The sequence below is a fragment of the Ptychodera flava genome, chromosome 19 (assembly GCF_041260155.1).
Source record: "Ptychodera flava strain L36383 chromosome 19, AS_Pfla_20210202, whole genome shotgun sequence".
NCBI classification, from domain to species: Eukaryota; Metazoa; Hemichordata; class Enteropneusta; family Ptychoderidae; genus Ptychodera; species Ptychodera flava.
Genome location: NC_091946.1, coordinates 35,575,865 through 35,589,806, shown reverse-complemented (window position 1 = coordinate 35,589,806; position 13,942 = coordinate 35,575,865). Strand labels below are relative to the sequence as shown.

The following is a 13,942-nucleotide window of genomic DNA, read 5'->3' as shown; positions in this document are numbered from 1 at the left end:
GAAGGAACAAAACCTTACTTTGCTTGTTATACATTTTCATCTTCATCTTTTCCTTAACAAGCTCTTCTTTTGTTAATTTTTTTTCTCTTAAAATCTGGATTGTAACCATTCAGCATGAGCACTTTTGCAAACAGAATGACACATTTGAGTATTAGAAGACTGATGCATAAGACTAGTAATGCAAATTGTTTTGGTAATCTATATGACCTGACCGCTATTAGCCCAGATCCAATGTATGATTCATCTACATTGTAAGGTACATGTACAAAGACCTATGTCACTTTCAATTTTGCAATCTTGTTTTATTTTCAGAATGGACTGAAACAACCAGTAAAATCTGCTGGTTTATCTGCTATTTACTGTAAGTGTAACGACATGATGGCTACATTCCTGCAGAAAGCTGACAATGTAATTGAACTTGACATATTATTGACACAAATACAACCTGTACATGTATAAAAAAAGACAGCCCTGTGTGCAGGTTCCTTTTTTCCAAACTCTAAATTCAGAACTATAAATCACTAATATCTGATTCACTTATGCAAATCACAGAAACACAATGGAACTCAAATAATATTCCACACAACTTCCAGTTGACCAACAATTATCCAACTGACATGTCAGTGTCGATATCTAAACTTCTCAAACACCCACAGAAAATTGAACTTCATACAGCAGCAGCTTGACTGAAGAATATCTGTTTCATACTACCATGGAGTACAATTCAACTTATCAGAATTAGGGGGTATGTTTGCATGACTGATGAATACATGGCCCACACTACTATGGAATACAATTCAACATTATCTTAGGGGGTATATTTGCATTTATTCTTCAATAGCCATCCCAAGACAAGGACTCTTTTACACTACGACAAGGATAGGGTCAGCTGTTCTTCAGGTGTGTAGAAAATACATACAAATGTAGTCATCACAGTTTTTCAACACAGCACTGCTGTACTCAGTACACTTACTATGCTATGCCACATGTTGTCATCAAAGCCATGCCCATCACTTGACATACCGGTACATGTACTTGCATGTACCGGTAACAACCGTATTTTTTTGAAGTGTTTCAGGGTTCTCCACAGGGGAATTTTGAGTGGTGGGTCATCCATGTGTTTTTCGAGCATTTTACTAATAGGTTAGGGGCCGTCGATAATAAAAGCTGACGCACAAGAAACGTAATTCCTTCGTTTTACTTAAAACCCCCTCCCTCCCCCCTCAAAACGAAAGTTCTTATGCGAAATCAATTTTGTATTATGATGCCGTTTCTGACAAACCCACTCACACCTCTCCTATCCGCACTCCCATGAAAAAATACCGAAGTTCACATTCATTAATAAACCTCCACTCTACGCGTTTCACTTTTTAAGACAGAACATTTTAATGTATTTCGCACGTAGGAAAATGTTTCACGTACATGTTTCACGTTGAAAACGCTTACAAGTTTTTATTTCACATTTATGTCTTTTCGTTGTCTTTTTTGTCTCCGTATTTTTTCGTCATTCTGTTATTGATGAATGCCAAGGTAGTATTGCGTTCTCGCCGCGAAGTCGCACTTCGAAAACAATAGACGAAAATCCTTATGCGATTTTGACGCACACTTAACGAAATGAGCTTTTACCCCTCCCCCCTAAACGAAAGAATTACGTTTGTCGTGCGTCAGCTTTTATTATCGACGGCCCCTTAATAACCATATACAAGAATAAATTTATACGACAAAAGAATATGTAAATCATATATTGATATTTAAATTCCCCATCCATCTAGTTTTATCCAGCTGTGGAGAACACTGTGTTGTATTAATCATATATTTACAGATTTGTGCATAATCAGTGTGTATATTGGTATAGAAGCCTGTGGAACCACATTATGTATTTATGATGTTAAAATATCCGGATGCTGTTCATGAAAGGTGCACGTTGATGAAATGAGCATGCAAGCCCTAATATTACCAGCGAATTAATATAGAAAAGCCACTTACCTAAAATTCAAAAGTATTCCTGAAGCATGTGGAAGAGGAAATAAAGAATGACTAGAGTGAGAAGCATTGCGTGAAATGAGAAATATTTACATGGCAGCATTTGCATTTTAGATGGGTATAAAGTTTACAGTACAGTTTCCATATAATTTGCGTCTTTGGATACTTTTTACAAGGCGTTCTGTTTAACATCATAATGCTGTATGCAGTTGTACAAATTTTCCCAACATTAATCACTGGTGAATGTATAGCTGTATCAATTTTACAAACAAAGCAGGTTGCTGAGATTCTCACTCAGGGAAGAATCTGTGACATTCATCTCCAATAAATATTTGTAAGTCATGCACGTCTTTACTGTAAGCACCACTACCTGTAAATTTTGATGTATACACTCATAATATTCTTTTGTTTGTACGATACTGTAGCTTTCAGTTCTGTTCACAGACCATGTCAAAATGCCTCAATGACAACTGAATTTAAGCATTTTCTGGCAAAAATACCAGTACATGTATCATAACAGAACAATTATTCATAGAAATTCATAACTGAGTAGAACATATGATTTCATAACTTTATGGCACAATTATGATAACATGATAACACAATCTTATCAGCTATTGAACTCTAACATAACATCCTTTCATACCAAGGGGCTTGCATCACAGGGGTGGCAGTGTGTGTTTGTTTTGAAATCAAAGACATCCTGTTCCTTCCAATAATCCTGTTTCTTCGAGTGAGAAGAAAATATGTATCTTCTATTTTCCTTTGTACCCTTTTCGTAATATTTGTTTATTTGTGTTTGGTTTTGATTGCATCTTTAGTCAAATCAAAAATGACCTTGTCCATTTTGCAAGAGTACTGAGTAACCTTTTATTACATATTTTGTCCGATGGAACAATGTGCCTATCCCTGTGGTTTAGGTGACCTGACCTTAAACCCTGGGTGTGAATGTTCCAAATTCATGGCTGAGTTTTTGTCACAGTGGTAGGATGGTACAGCTTGTGAATTTGACCATGGTTCCAAAAGCATGTACCAGAGCAACTATACGAGGGAAAAACAGCCAGTCAATTGCAGCTCAAAGAGCATTTTATCTATGGTTTGAATCTAAGTTGAAACACTGAATGGAATATGAACATTAACAAGACAGGATTCTATATCTCCTCAACAGTTTCATGGTCTCAAAGTTGACTCAATGGTATACTATACAGTAAGTGAGGCTACCCACAATGCTCCATGATCTGTACACACGGAGATCACTCACTGAACTGAAGCAAATTTCTTCTGTACACAGAACAACTCGGTCCATATTTCAAAATTCTGGCAACATAGTTCTAATGATCATAATTTTCTGATATTTCACTGTAAATAATGAGAAGATCAACCCCTTTTCCGCGGAGGAGATAGCAATTTTGTAATTTTGTCGACATAGATTTTTGACAGCCATACACAATATTTTCAAGGAATATTTTAAGGAATAAGTTGCATCTGTGTTGGCAAAAGAAAGGGTATTGATTTTTTTAAATGTTCGTAACAAAGGAAATTTGCATGTCTGACAGGTGGTATGATGAGACCGTCTTAGTTGCTGATAACTTTATCTTGACAAGTGTGCAATTTTTTAGCACCTCCAAACATCAACTTCTCATTCAATTTACTCTTGAATTGCAAACATAATCAATAATTTTGGAACATAGTCTTGACAAATAATCCTGAACTTAAATTGTAAGTTAAAAATTGTTAATATACTGATAAAGTTGAAAAAGCCTTTAGCAAAAAATGTCCGAGTGAACAAATCAGGGGAGTTGTGGGTAGCCTCACTTACTGTATACTATCTTATAAGTAAGGGCCAGTAGCTGTAACTTTTGATCACTACTTTTGTTTTGCATGTCAATTACAAATTCTTGATCTTTTTACTAATCCATGTTGAAACACATACATGCATTATTCAGCTTGTCAACACAGCATCTGTACGTGTAGAAAGCACTTCTATCTAGTCCGACTAGAAATTAGAATTCACTTGTCAATAATAACAATGCAGTTTACACATGTACAGGCTGAGTTAACAAGCTCAACATAATTGTGTATCGCAACATGAAGTAGAACATGAAACTGTAGTTGACATTAAAAATGAAATTGTGAAAAATCATAAAAAGTTACATCAACTGGCTGGGTCTGATGAAATCAGGAGGTGATAGAATACATCTAATAAATGGTTGTTTGGTTTTTAAGTTGTACTGGAAAAGATTTACATTGGAATTACACTGTCCCTCAATATACAAGTCTAGAATCCATTGAGGTTGCATAACCTCTAATAATGAGGCTAAATTCCAGAATACCAAAGTATACATACTGTACATGAAATTGTTCTATATTGCAAGACATACATGGTGTTATTCGAGTAATTAACACAATATTATCTTTGAAATTTGATGGCTCATAAATGTGTGAATTGACAAAAGTACCTGTAGGAATCTGTAGATATAGAGAACATCCACTGAAAGCATACTAGGTCATCCAATTATGTGATAGGTTGGTTTGTACCTGGGACATGCCAATGCGTCCCTAAGTTTAATAAATTTTGAAACCTATACAGGTAATTCATGGTTGCATTGGGTTTTTCTTTATCTACACACATGCCTACATCCTCTGATCTCCCTCATAAAAACTGGGTGAAGGAGTGGAAAGCTACAAGTGCTGTTGATTTCTCAGAAAACTTGGTGCCTGACAGGTTTGACCTTTACATACTAAAAGGCAATTGTGTATTGAAATACAGCCACAAATACACGTACACGTACCAATATACAAATATCTTGTCTGTGTTTCTTTTCTCAACAGGATGAACAAATATATCAATCAGTTTACAATGCTTTGGTCAAACTGATGAATTTGAACTAGAACTTATGTTCCATGGGTAGGAGAATTCTTATAGGGTAACTTCTTTCATACTGTTATTTATTTGACTGATGGGAGGAAGTCAATTAACAATGGGTTATAATATCCTTGGGGGACGTAAACAAAATAGGACCTAAACATAACCTGCACTTCCTAGACGGATATGAAACTAATTAAATGTTGCACGAAACTCAACAAAGAAATCGTGCCAAGAAACAGCATTCCTCAGTTTGCTGATTTTACAAAATGAGATCAATAATGTTGTTGATGTTTTGCCGTTGGAATGTTTATACCTACTTATATTACGAGTACCTGGATCATTTACTGTTGTTAGTTTGTGGAATGACGTTATGAGAGGTGCTAATTTTTATTGACGAGATCAACCTTTGTACTGACACCATTGCAAACTAGGGTAGTGAGTTTCACTGAGATTGACCCTAACACACAGATTTGAGCAATACTGTGACAGACAAAACAAGTTTCTAAAGCCTCACAGTTATTGTTTACTTTGTTGACCAGATTAAGTATTGAATCTGTGTTTTCCCTGCGGAGACTCCTCCCTGTCACAACAAAGCAATCGGCCATATTTTAGAATCTTTTAATTAGTTCACTGATGAAGGCCATTCACCCCAGAACTTGACTTGTGAGCAGTCATATCAACATTTTGCTCTTCTTGCTAGCAACAAACGTACTGTGGTATCGACATATCTTGTTTGGGAAATCCCATGATGGAATTCAACATTACAACAAAATGAATGTAGGCTAGGTGACACCAACATTCAAGAGGTGGTACTGCAACAAACTGATGATATCATACCTGTCATAAAAAAAACACATGGCCCTGCAATGGCGGCATGTACAGTTTACAGCCATACCACTTCTTGTATTAATGACCAGCCTATTCATTGGTATATGAAATAAGGGAAGTAGATTCGAAAATTTGTGAATAATGTGAACAATCATAGACCCTAAAAAAGGAACAATGAAATGTTTTAAACAATTCATGTTTTTAAATATAGTGAAGATACATGACCATGTTTAGAAATAAATCTAACACAACAGTACATTTGTTTGTTTCATCGTACCCAGATGAAAACAAATTAAATGTGAATATGACAAAAAGTGAAAGCATGAAATCTGGACATATCTCCTTCACGACGAAAAAGAAAACACAGGGTCCTGAACGACAATCATGATCAACATACTACCAATCATACAAAACTTTATGCTTTTCTGTCGTAAAACTCAGGCAAGTTGATATTTGCACACCAGTAAAAAATATATCCGCTATCATTTCCTTGGAATAAAAATACCTATCCTGCTCAGCATTTCTAATTCTATGGGAAGCTTACACATTTTTATGCTATAAATAGTTCAGAACTGGAACTGCTTTTTGGTTTACACTTCAAGTCAAATGGGGAAATGACACAATGGTTTCCCATCCACTGCTGCAGAATTGGATGTGATATAACATTAGAGAGAAACCCTAGGAACGGAAATGCTGTAGGATCTTAGTTTGATAAGAATGTTCATCACGAACCATACACACTTGCTCTACATTGAAATGTGCCCATTGCCAAGCCAGATTGACTTTAAACTTGAATAACAGTTAACCTTTTGAATTACTGCTTTGCATTTCTTCACAATGACCTGTAACAATACCTACATCTGCTCATTTGATAGCAAACCATGACTCACTCAGTGACCTAAAATTAATTACATCTAATTTATATGAAGCCACTGACTTCTCACGCAAACACCGCTTCTTCATTACCAAGTTCAAGTTCTCTCTGATGTTTTAACTGTGAAATTTTCTCTGCAAATTTACATATACCTGGCCCATACTGATAACATCAACCATATTCATGATGCATATCTAAATTTATCCTCTATGTGTATAATATTATTCAATTTTTCACCGTGGATACCTGTTACTGCTGCACAACTTTCATTTCCAAATGCAATGGCTGCCATTGCTCATACTGACTCATAGAATTCACTGACCCAACCTAAGATATATCATATATGAGTGAGGAAGGCCTGATGATAGAATGAGGTCATCCTGCTTGTTTGTTTTGCAGTCTGAGAGAAATCAAAAACCAAAGCTGACCTCCAACAATATATTTAGTAATTATTCTAAGAGCACCTAGCCTTTCAATTCTGAAGTCATGAAGAGCTGCATTTCAGAGCATGGTTGTCACACACCCACTACACACGCGATTGTGCACCACCTTTGTTGAAGGTCGATTCCCTCCAAGGTTGTGCTTGTGTTCATGCTAAAGCTTAGACAAAGCTTTGATTCAAAAAAATCCAATTCAAAGGTTGTATTGCAATCTTGTACAAAGGTAAATGCCCAAAGTTTGAATGAGGTTATTTTCGAAGGTTAAATACAACTTCAGCCTTAGAACCTTCGTCAAATGTTCACGATGAACCTTTCGACAACCTTAGTTTTCCGAAAGGTTAGACAAAGGTTACTTTCACAAGGTTAAATACAGCTTCAGCCTTAGAACCTTAGTCAAATGTTTACAATGAACCTTTCGACAACCATAGTTTTCTGAAAGGTTGGACAAAGGTTACCTTCAGAAGGTTAAATAAAGCTTCGCACCGGGAACATTTGTTGAAGATTTGATTTGAACCTTCAGATAGTTGTTTCTAATAGGTATGTCGCATGAAGGTTGTTTCCGAAGGTTATATGTTTGGTCAACTTCACTCCCTGGTCTTAGGGGTTTTTTTGCGTTATACCTTATGTCGCCCCGGAAACAGAAAAACCGCAGTTGAGTGGTCATGCTGTGCTGTTGGCATAAACTCGTGATCGTAACTTTTACACTGCACTGCACTGGTCTGATATAGCGATATGTGCGTCGTCAGCGCTGGTCATATACCATGTGAAAAGAGGGGTTTCCGTATTACATCTTGAGCTGGGATAAGCAAAAAAGAAGCGAACGAGAAATGCGGAAACTATACTGAAAAGCGTATTTTAGAGGCGATTTTGCTTTTTGAGTAGAAAAATTGCTTCATCAGAAAGTTCAATATCACATCATACCTTATAATTCTGACGTTATTTTCACTTGCACTTGACCGAGAATCGATCGTTCTCAAAAGTGTCAACATCATTACCATCATCCATCTTGAAATGAAAACGAGGTTATATACAAGGCGTCGGAATTTGAATGTTGTTTTCTCGTGACCGTCCTTGTAATCCGTCTTCGACAAACGATCTTGCAAACATAGTGGACTTCACTATAAGCATGGAGGTAGGAAGAGACGGAGATCTGACTGCTGAACATTTTGCGAGGGCTCCGAAGAGGATTTTATCAAAAGACCAGAATGTTTTCCCGGATCTTACACGATCTTCAAGGTAAGTTGCCACGCGCCACGTAACGTATGCAGACGACAAAATGTTTCAAAATTACCTTCTGTGAATACTTTACATCGAAAAAATGAAAATGAACGTTGTACCTGGCTAATCTTTAAACAAATGGAGTAATTTCGTGAAAAATATATGGAAAATATCATGACCAACAAAACTAAAGTATCAGCAGTGGGCTTATCGATGATAGTTTGACAAAATCGCACCACGACGCGATGGTCACCAGATCTGCAGAAGGACCCCGGAGAAGGACGCCTCTATCAAAGTGGTTTTTTCTCCCTGAATGTTCTGACACGATCGGTTACAGTCCCAGATTTTGTCACGGTCACTCCTGACCGCTGACTTAGCTGCAGTATAGTAGTGGCTCGAGGTTTAGCTTGGTTATTTGGATGGGATGGCAAAATTTGGTTACCGTCCCACCCAAATACCCAGGCAAAACCATCAGCTGCTCCTGACCGTGATTTTGTGTAATATGTGTTTGTCTTCATCAGGTTGTAGCGTCTCAATCTGACAGATGTTCCTATTTGCCAACATTGCATTTGCAGTGTCCCTAAGTGCCAATGTCTCAGTTTAAGTTTGCAACCAATGGGTGCAAAAGAGTAATTGACAGATTTTCTTTTTTCAATTTTTTTCAGTGAAAGTTCTTGAGGGAGGCTGTTATGCCAAATGTTTTGTTATTGGTCAATGGAAAAGAATGACTCTCCTCATAAACTGTCTGTAAGTATTGAATCCTCTCAGTATGTTATTTGTATTCACAGTAGTATTTTTTTTGTATTTAATACATTTTATTAGGTTTTCTCAAAAGTGTACAAGGTAATATTAATGTATCAAGGTGTACTTATAAATATGTTTTTTATCAAATTCTCAACTTGATCAAAGTATGCATTGATTTTCCATTTATGACCAGTGATCTAGTAAATATATAAATTTCCACTCATGAATCAGAAAGGTCTGCCTTCCATAAACATTAAAAGAAAATAAATAACATACAAGAACAAGTCAATTTATCTTGAACAGATCTTGAGAAATGTATGGCTAGAGGGTGAAGTTAACATTTTGAAAAGTTTTTATTATTTTTTTGCTCTCCTCATCAATGCAGTCAATATGTCAGGATTCCAAATCACGTTGTTCACATAGTGTGTGGCATATCAGTAAATGAATTCATGTTCAGCTGTAAATTCAATTGTCAAACAATAACAATCACTGAAACACAATCTCCAAAATCTGTATTAACAAAGTGCAGACAGAATTTTAAATTTGGTTTTACATGACAATGTATGTGATGCAATGTAAAAATACTGGCAAATTGTCATTAATAGAATTACTTTGCTTGTCTTTTGTAGATCACTTATCTGAATAACAAGCCAGTGAGGAAAATCACTGCCATGTACAGCCTGGAAAGGGTTTTGCAACCACATGTCTGCCATGCTGTATCAAATTACACACTACAAAACTATGGGGATCAGAACTGTTCCAGAGATTTAGAGCAACACATCTGTACCACAGTGATGGCATATACCACCCTGGATCCACAGCTTTAAAGCCTGAGACAACATCTGCAAAAAGTTTGTGAAACCAAAGTGTAGCTGTCGTGAAGCATGCGTGAAAAGTACACTTTTAACAATCCCATGAACACTGAATTTCCTGATTTTCACTTTATGACACATTTGCAGGAGAGTTTATTGCAACATCACAAGTTTGTACAATTACTCCTAGTGCTTCCAGACAACCATGATAACCTAGCTGCCTCTCATTGAAACAGCTCTTGGTAATTTTGTAGTTGGTAGTCGTCTCTAACCCTAGAAATTAAATGTGCCCAAAACAGAAAATGCTCCTATCTTAAATTTGAGCGGGGAATATAAAGACTGAGAAAATCTAATCTCAGGAAAATTTAGTGATTTCAGCTGAACAGTAGACTTGCTGACACTTATTGCCAATATTTATCAAATGACATGTAATTCTGTACCTATACTACAGACAATGAAAGTATAATTAACATTGCATTGTGATTAGAGATATAGGTAATTAATTATCAAATCAGTGTAGTATGTTGTGTCATTTAATATGCTGCCTTTTGTTGTTCAAGTTTATTTAAAGGAATATATTAAAATATATTTTCATTAAAAATATGTTGTGTACATGATGATATACAAGTGCTTACAATCACTTGAAAAGACAATGATTAATTGGTGTGACAAAAAGGCAATTTGATGTAACTGGCTGGTATGGCTCTGTAACTTTCAATGATTTTTCACTATTTTTGTCCTTAATGTCAACTGCAGTTTCTTTTTCTACTCCCTAAGCCATGCTGAGTTACACAGTATCAAATTTGTAAATTCAGCCTGTACATTGACAGACTGCGATATTAGTGTTGACAAATTAAGTGAACACTGGTCTGGATAAGGGTTAAAATGCAAACAATAACTGTGTAGTTTACAAATTCATGTATTGACCCTGTGTTGAAGAGCTAAGTAATTGTTTCAATATGCTTCCAGGAGTTACACAAGAACTTATAACTGACATTCAAAACAAAAAAAAAAATAAAAAAATCATCAAACTGGTCCTTGTGATTCTTGAATAAAGCAAAATGTAAAACACACATTGGCAAACACCGTTAACAGAAGACCAGTGTGAAGAAGACTTATTGAGTATTTCAGAAGGAAAGAAAAGAGAAATAAAAATAAAACTTTGGGAAAATATACTTAAAAGCAATAAGTTACATTTCATAATACTTACCTGAGATAAATTACAGCAGATGTAACCTTAAATTTTGATGATTTTTACAGTAATTTTGTTCTGCCTTACAATTAGATTTTCTAGTTCTACCACATAAAGCATGAATTGCCAAAATGACTGATATTAAATTTCTGAACAGAACTTGTATTAAATGTATTGTGCTTTGCCATTGTTGAGGATTGAATTTCACTCTAGTTGTCAACATATTGTAAGCTATATACACTGTACATGTAGGTTATGTTGAAAAGCCAAGCACTGGGCATTTCATCATGATGTATCATCTACAGAACAAGAAAGTGCAACTGTAACAAGTTAGTACAAAAGTACTGTAAAAATCATCAAAAGTTACCACTACTGTACCTCAAAAGGAATAAACCTTCAGATAATATTGGCAGCACAAAGCTTTGAGAAGGGTTGCATCAATCTCCAGGGCAGAGTCATCTTATCGCGTATTACCCACAATTCCTGATGTGTTCGATTCGGCGATAAGTGACTCTGCCACAGGTGTCCTGTTTACGTGGTAAATCACCACATACCGATCCGCAAACCGGAAGTCAGCTCGAAAACCGACACCGAGACGAACTCGCCGAAAATACAAAGTCCATCCTCGATGCAAAAATGTTCATCGGTTTGAAAACTAATTACTATAAGTTTATAGCAAAACACGAACTGGAAAAATATAATTACCATTGGAACTTCTTTTAAATAGTGTAATTATTCGGGAAGAAACAAGGCTTTGACCTTTTCTGACCTTTGGGCGAATCCCCTGTATCGTCTGCTGATGATGTATTTTCTTGAATTGTGACCCCTCCTGCACTCGAAGTTATTTATCATGGCCGTATATATGAATACTCAAGAAAGAACAATAAATAAACACTGAAAAGAGAAAATGGCGTTTTTATTTGAATTTGTAGATAACTGTGCGCGTGCTGGAACGAATTCGAACTGCCGCGCGTTACTGTGGCAATACCATAGCTACAGTGCGCGACAGGTAAAAAAGTAGTTCATTGACGTTCCAATGACCTCGAGGTCACATGAATATTAATCTGCCTGTGCCAGAGATACTTATTAGCGTACGCGCGATAAGAACTCTGGTTCCGAGAGTGGGGTATGCATATGACAACATTGGTCAAAGGTCAGAAGGTCAATGGTTCATTGAAGGTTGGAAGGTCGAAGCTTCAACAATGGTTGATACGATGAAGCTTCGAACAAGATCAGGAAATCAAAGCTGCAGTAAAGGTAGGTAGTTTGAAGATTTAACAAAGGTCAGAAAGAGGAAGCTTCGAAAGAGGTTGGTATGTTGAAGCTTCGACAAAGGTCAGGAGGTCAAAGATTCAACAAAGCTCGGCAGTAAAGCTTTCCCGAAGGTTGGTTCATCAAAGCTTCAACAAATAGGCAAACCTTGGCTGAAGGTTAACATCACGAATCTTCAAATAATCTTGGTACGCAAATTGGTATTCGAAGCTTGGGCGTGAAGCTTCGTCTGAGCTTTGAACAAGCTTTGCCAAAGGTGTTGCACAATCGCGTGTGACACCCACTAGTGAAGCCAACATAAGCGGTCTCATCCTAAAAACATTAAAATTGTGACATGTAAACAATGCGTGGTGGTACATATCATTCACCCAATGTAAAATGTGAGTGACTTCCTTCGAACATCGCGTGGAAGTAAAAAAAAAGCCCTCATGCACATAGCAAACAAAAATTGGCTATTACTTGTTATCAAATTAAAAAATATAAGTAAAAGGATAGTCTATGCTACGCCATATTTGGAGTATCGTATGAACTGTTCCTTGAAGACAGCATGCCATTATCATTTGTTGTGATCTGTCCACAAAGTCATCCAAGAGGTGGACTTGTTGACAGATATATAAACAGCACAGGTAGTGCGGAACCAAAATAAGGTACGAGTCTAGAGTGTTAGACAGGGAGACATGTCTCATGTTAACTATGACATGACCCAGACAGCGCACTGGCTGGGATTGGATATAGACAAAATCCACGAATACATTTCTTTTCAGAAATACAAGGCAGTAAATACTGCTGATACGCGGTCTCGGGAAAATTCATACACATGATATGGAAATGTTAACAGTTTTATCTATAAACACTGGACCACGGCCCCTCAGCAGAACATCCTACACAGTACAGACGGCTTCTCATGCAGAACTACAGCACGAACTTGCGAAACCGCACATTTCCATCCATGAGAACGACTAAAAATGCAGCCTACCTGAACTTCCCGAAAGAAGAACTCACAGACCGTTTGCCAGTGGTCGAAAATACGCTCTCGACCCACGAATAATTTGAGATATCTCCGACAAAAAGTTCAGTTATGAGAGCATCAGTAGACTCGCGAATTAGTTGTGGAGCAGCAGGAAGTTGGTCGTCAAAATGGCCGAATAAAACATTGCGCGGATACTAAAATAACCCGACAAACGCGGAAACTCTTTACAATTTCTTTTTCCATTTCTGTTATAATGAGGTGCATAAGAATACAATGAAGATATAATTTCCTACCAAAAATTACACTGATTGAATGTTTTATTCGAAATCTAAGAATTTTGTTGTGACTTTTGTTCAGCAAACCGGCGGAAATGCCTTTTTACATCTTACAGGCAATATGATTCCGCTGGAACTTCACGAACCCGGAAGTGTCTGGGCATGCATAACAAGACTGATGATGACATTCAGTCTTGTACATTTGGTTAATCAGTCAACTCAAACTCAATGGCGGAGATCACGGAGTGCCCACACGCGACTGAAATCTTTAAAGTGCCTTCTACTGTGCCGACCCTCTGTACCGACAGTAGAAGCAACATGTACAAGACATCTGAGGGGGTATGAAATGTTGGAGTGTAAAACGTTTTCAGAAAAAAATGTATAAACATGCGCCTTGAAGCGGAAATGCTTGAACTTTTGCCCAAACTTTCCTTAATGAAACTTTCAATCATTCTCCTACCAAAT

At 36.8% G+C, this 13,942-nt stretch overlaps 1 protein-coding gene and 1 long non-coding RNA gene across 3 annotated transcripts in view; one reads left to right on the top strand and one right to left on the bottom strand.

Moving 5' to 3' along the window:
- Nucleotides 1-13,379, bottom strand: part of LOC139119424 (serine/threonine-protein kinase PAK 2-like) — a 48,899-nt gene extending 35,520 nt beyond the window's left edge. Inside the window, exons 1-2 of one of the 2 annotated variants that reach the window (XM_070683233.1) lie at nt 13,209-13,363; nt 1,987-2,005 (exon numbers count right to left, since the gene is read on the bottom strand). The gene's annotated coding sequence lies outside the window, so the exon portion shown is untranslated. Of the gene's footprint in view, nt 1-1,986; nt 2,006-13,208 lie in introns of both variants that reach the window. The other variant, XM_070683234.1, reaches the window with a different exon arrangement.
- LOC139119427 (uncharacterized) lies at nt 8,040-9,769 on the top strand. Its single transcript, XR_011548927.1, has 3 exons — nt 8,040-8,230; nt 8,878-8,959; nt 9,586-9,769. It is a non-coding gene; the product is annotated as an uncharacterized lncRNA (long non-coding RNA).
- Nucleotides 13,380-13,942: the final 563 nt, after the last annotated feature.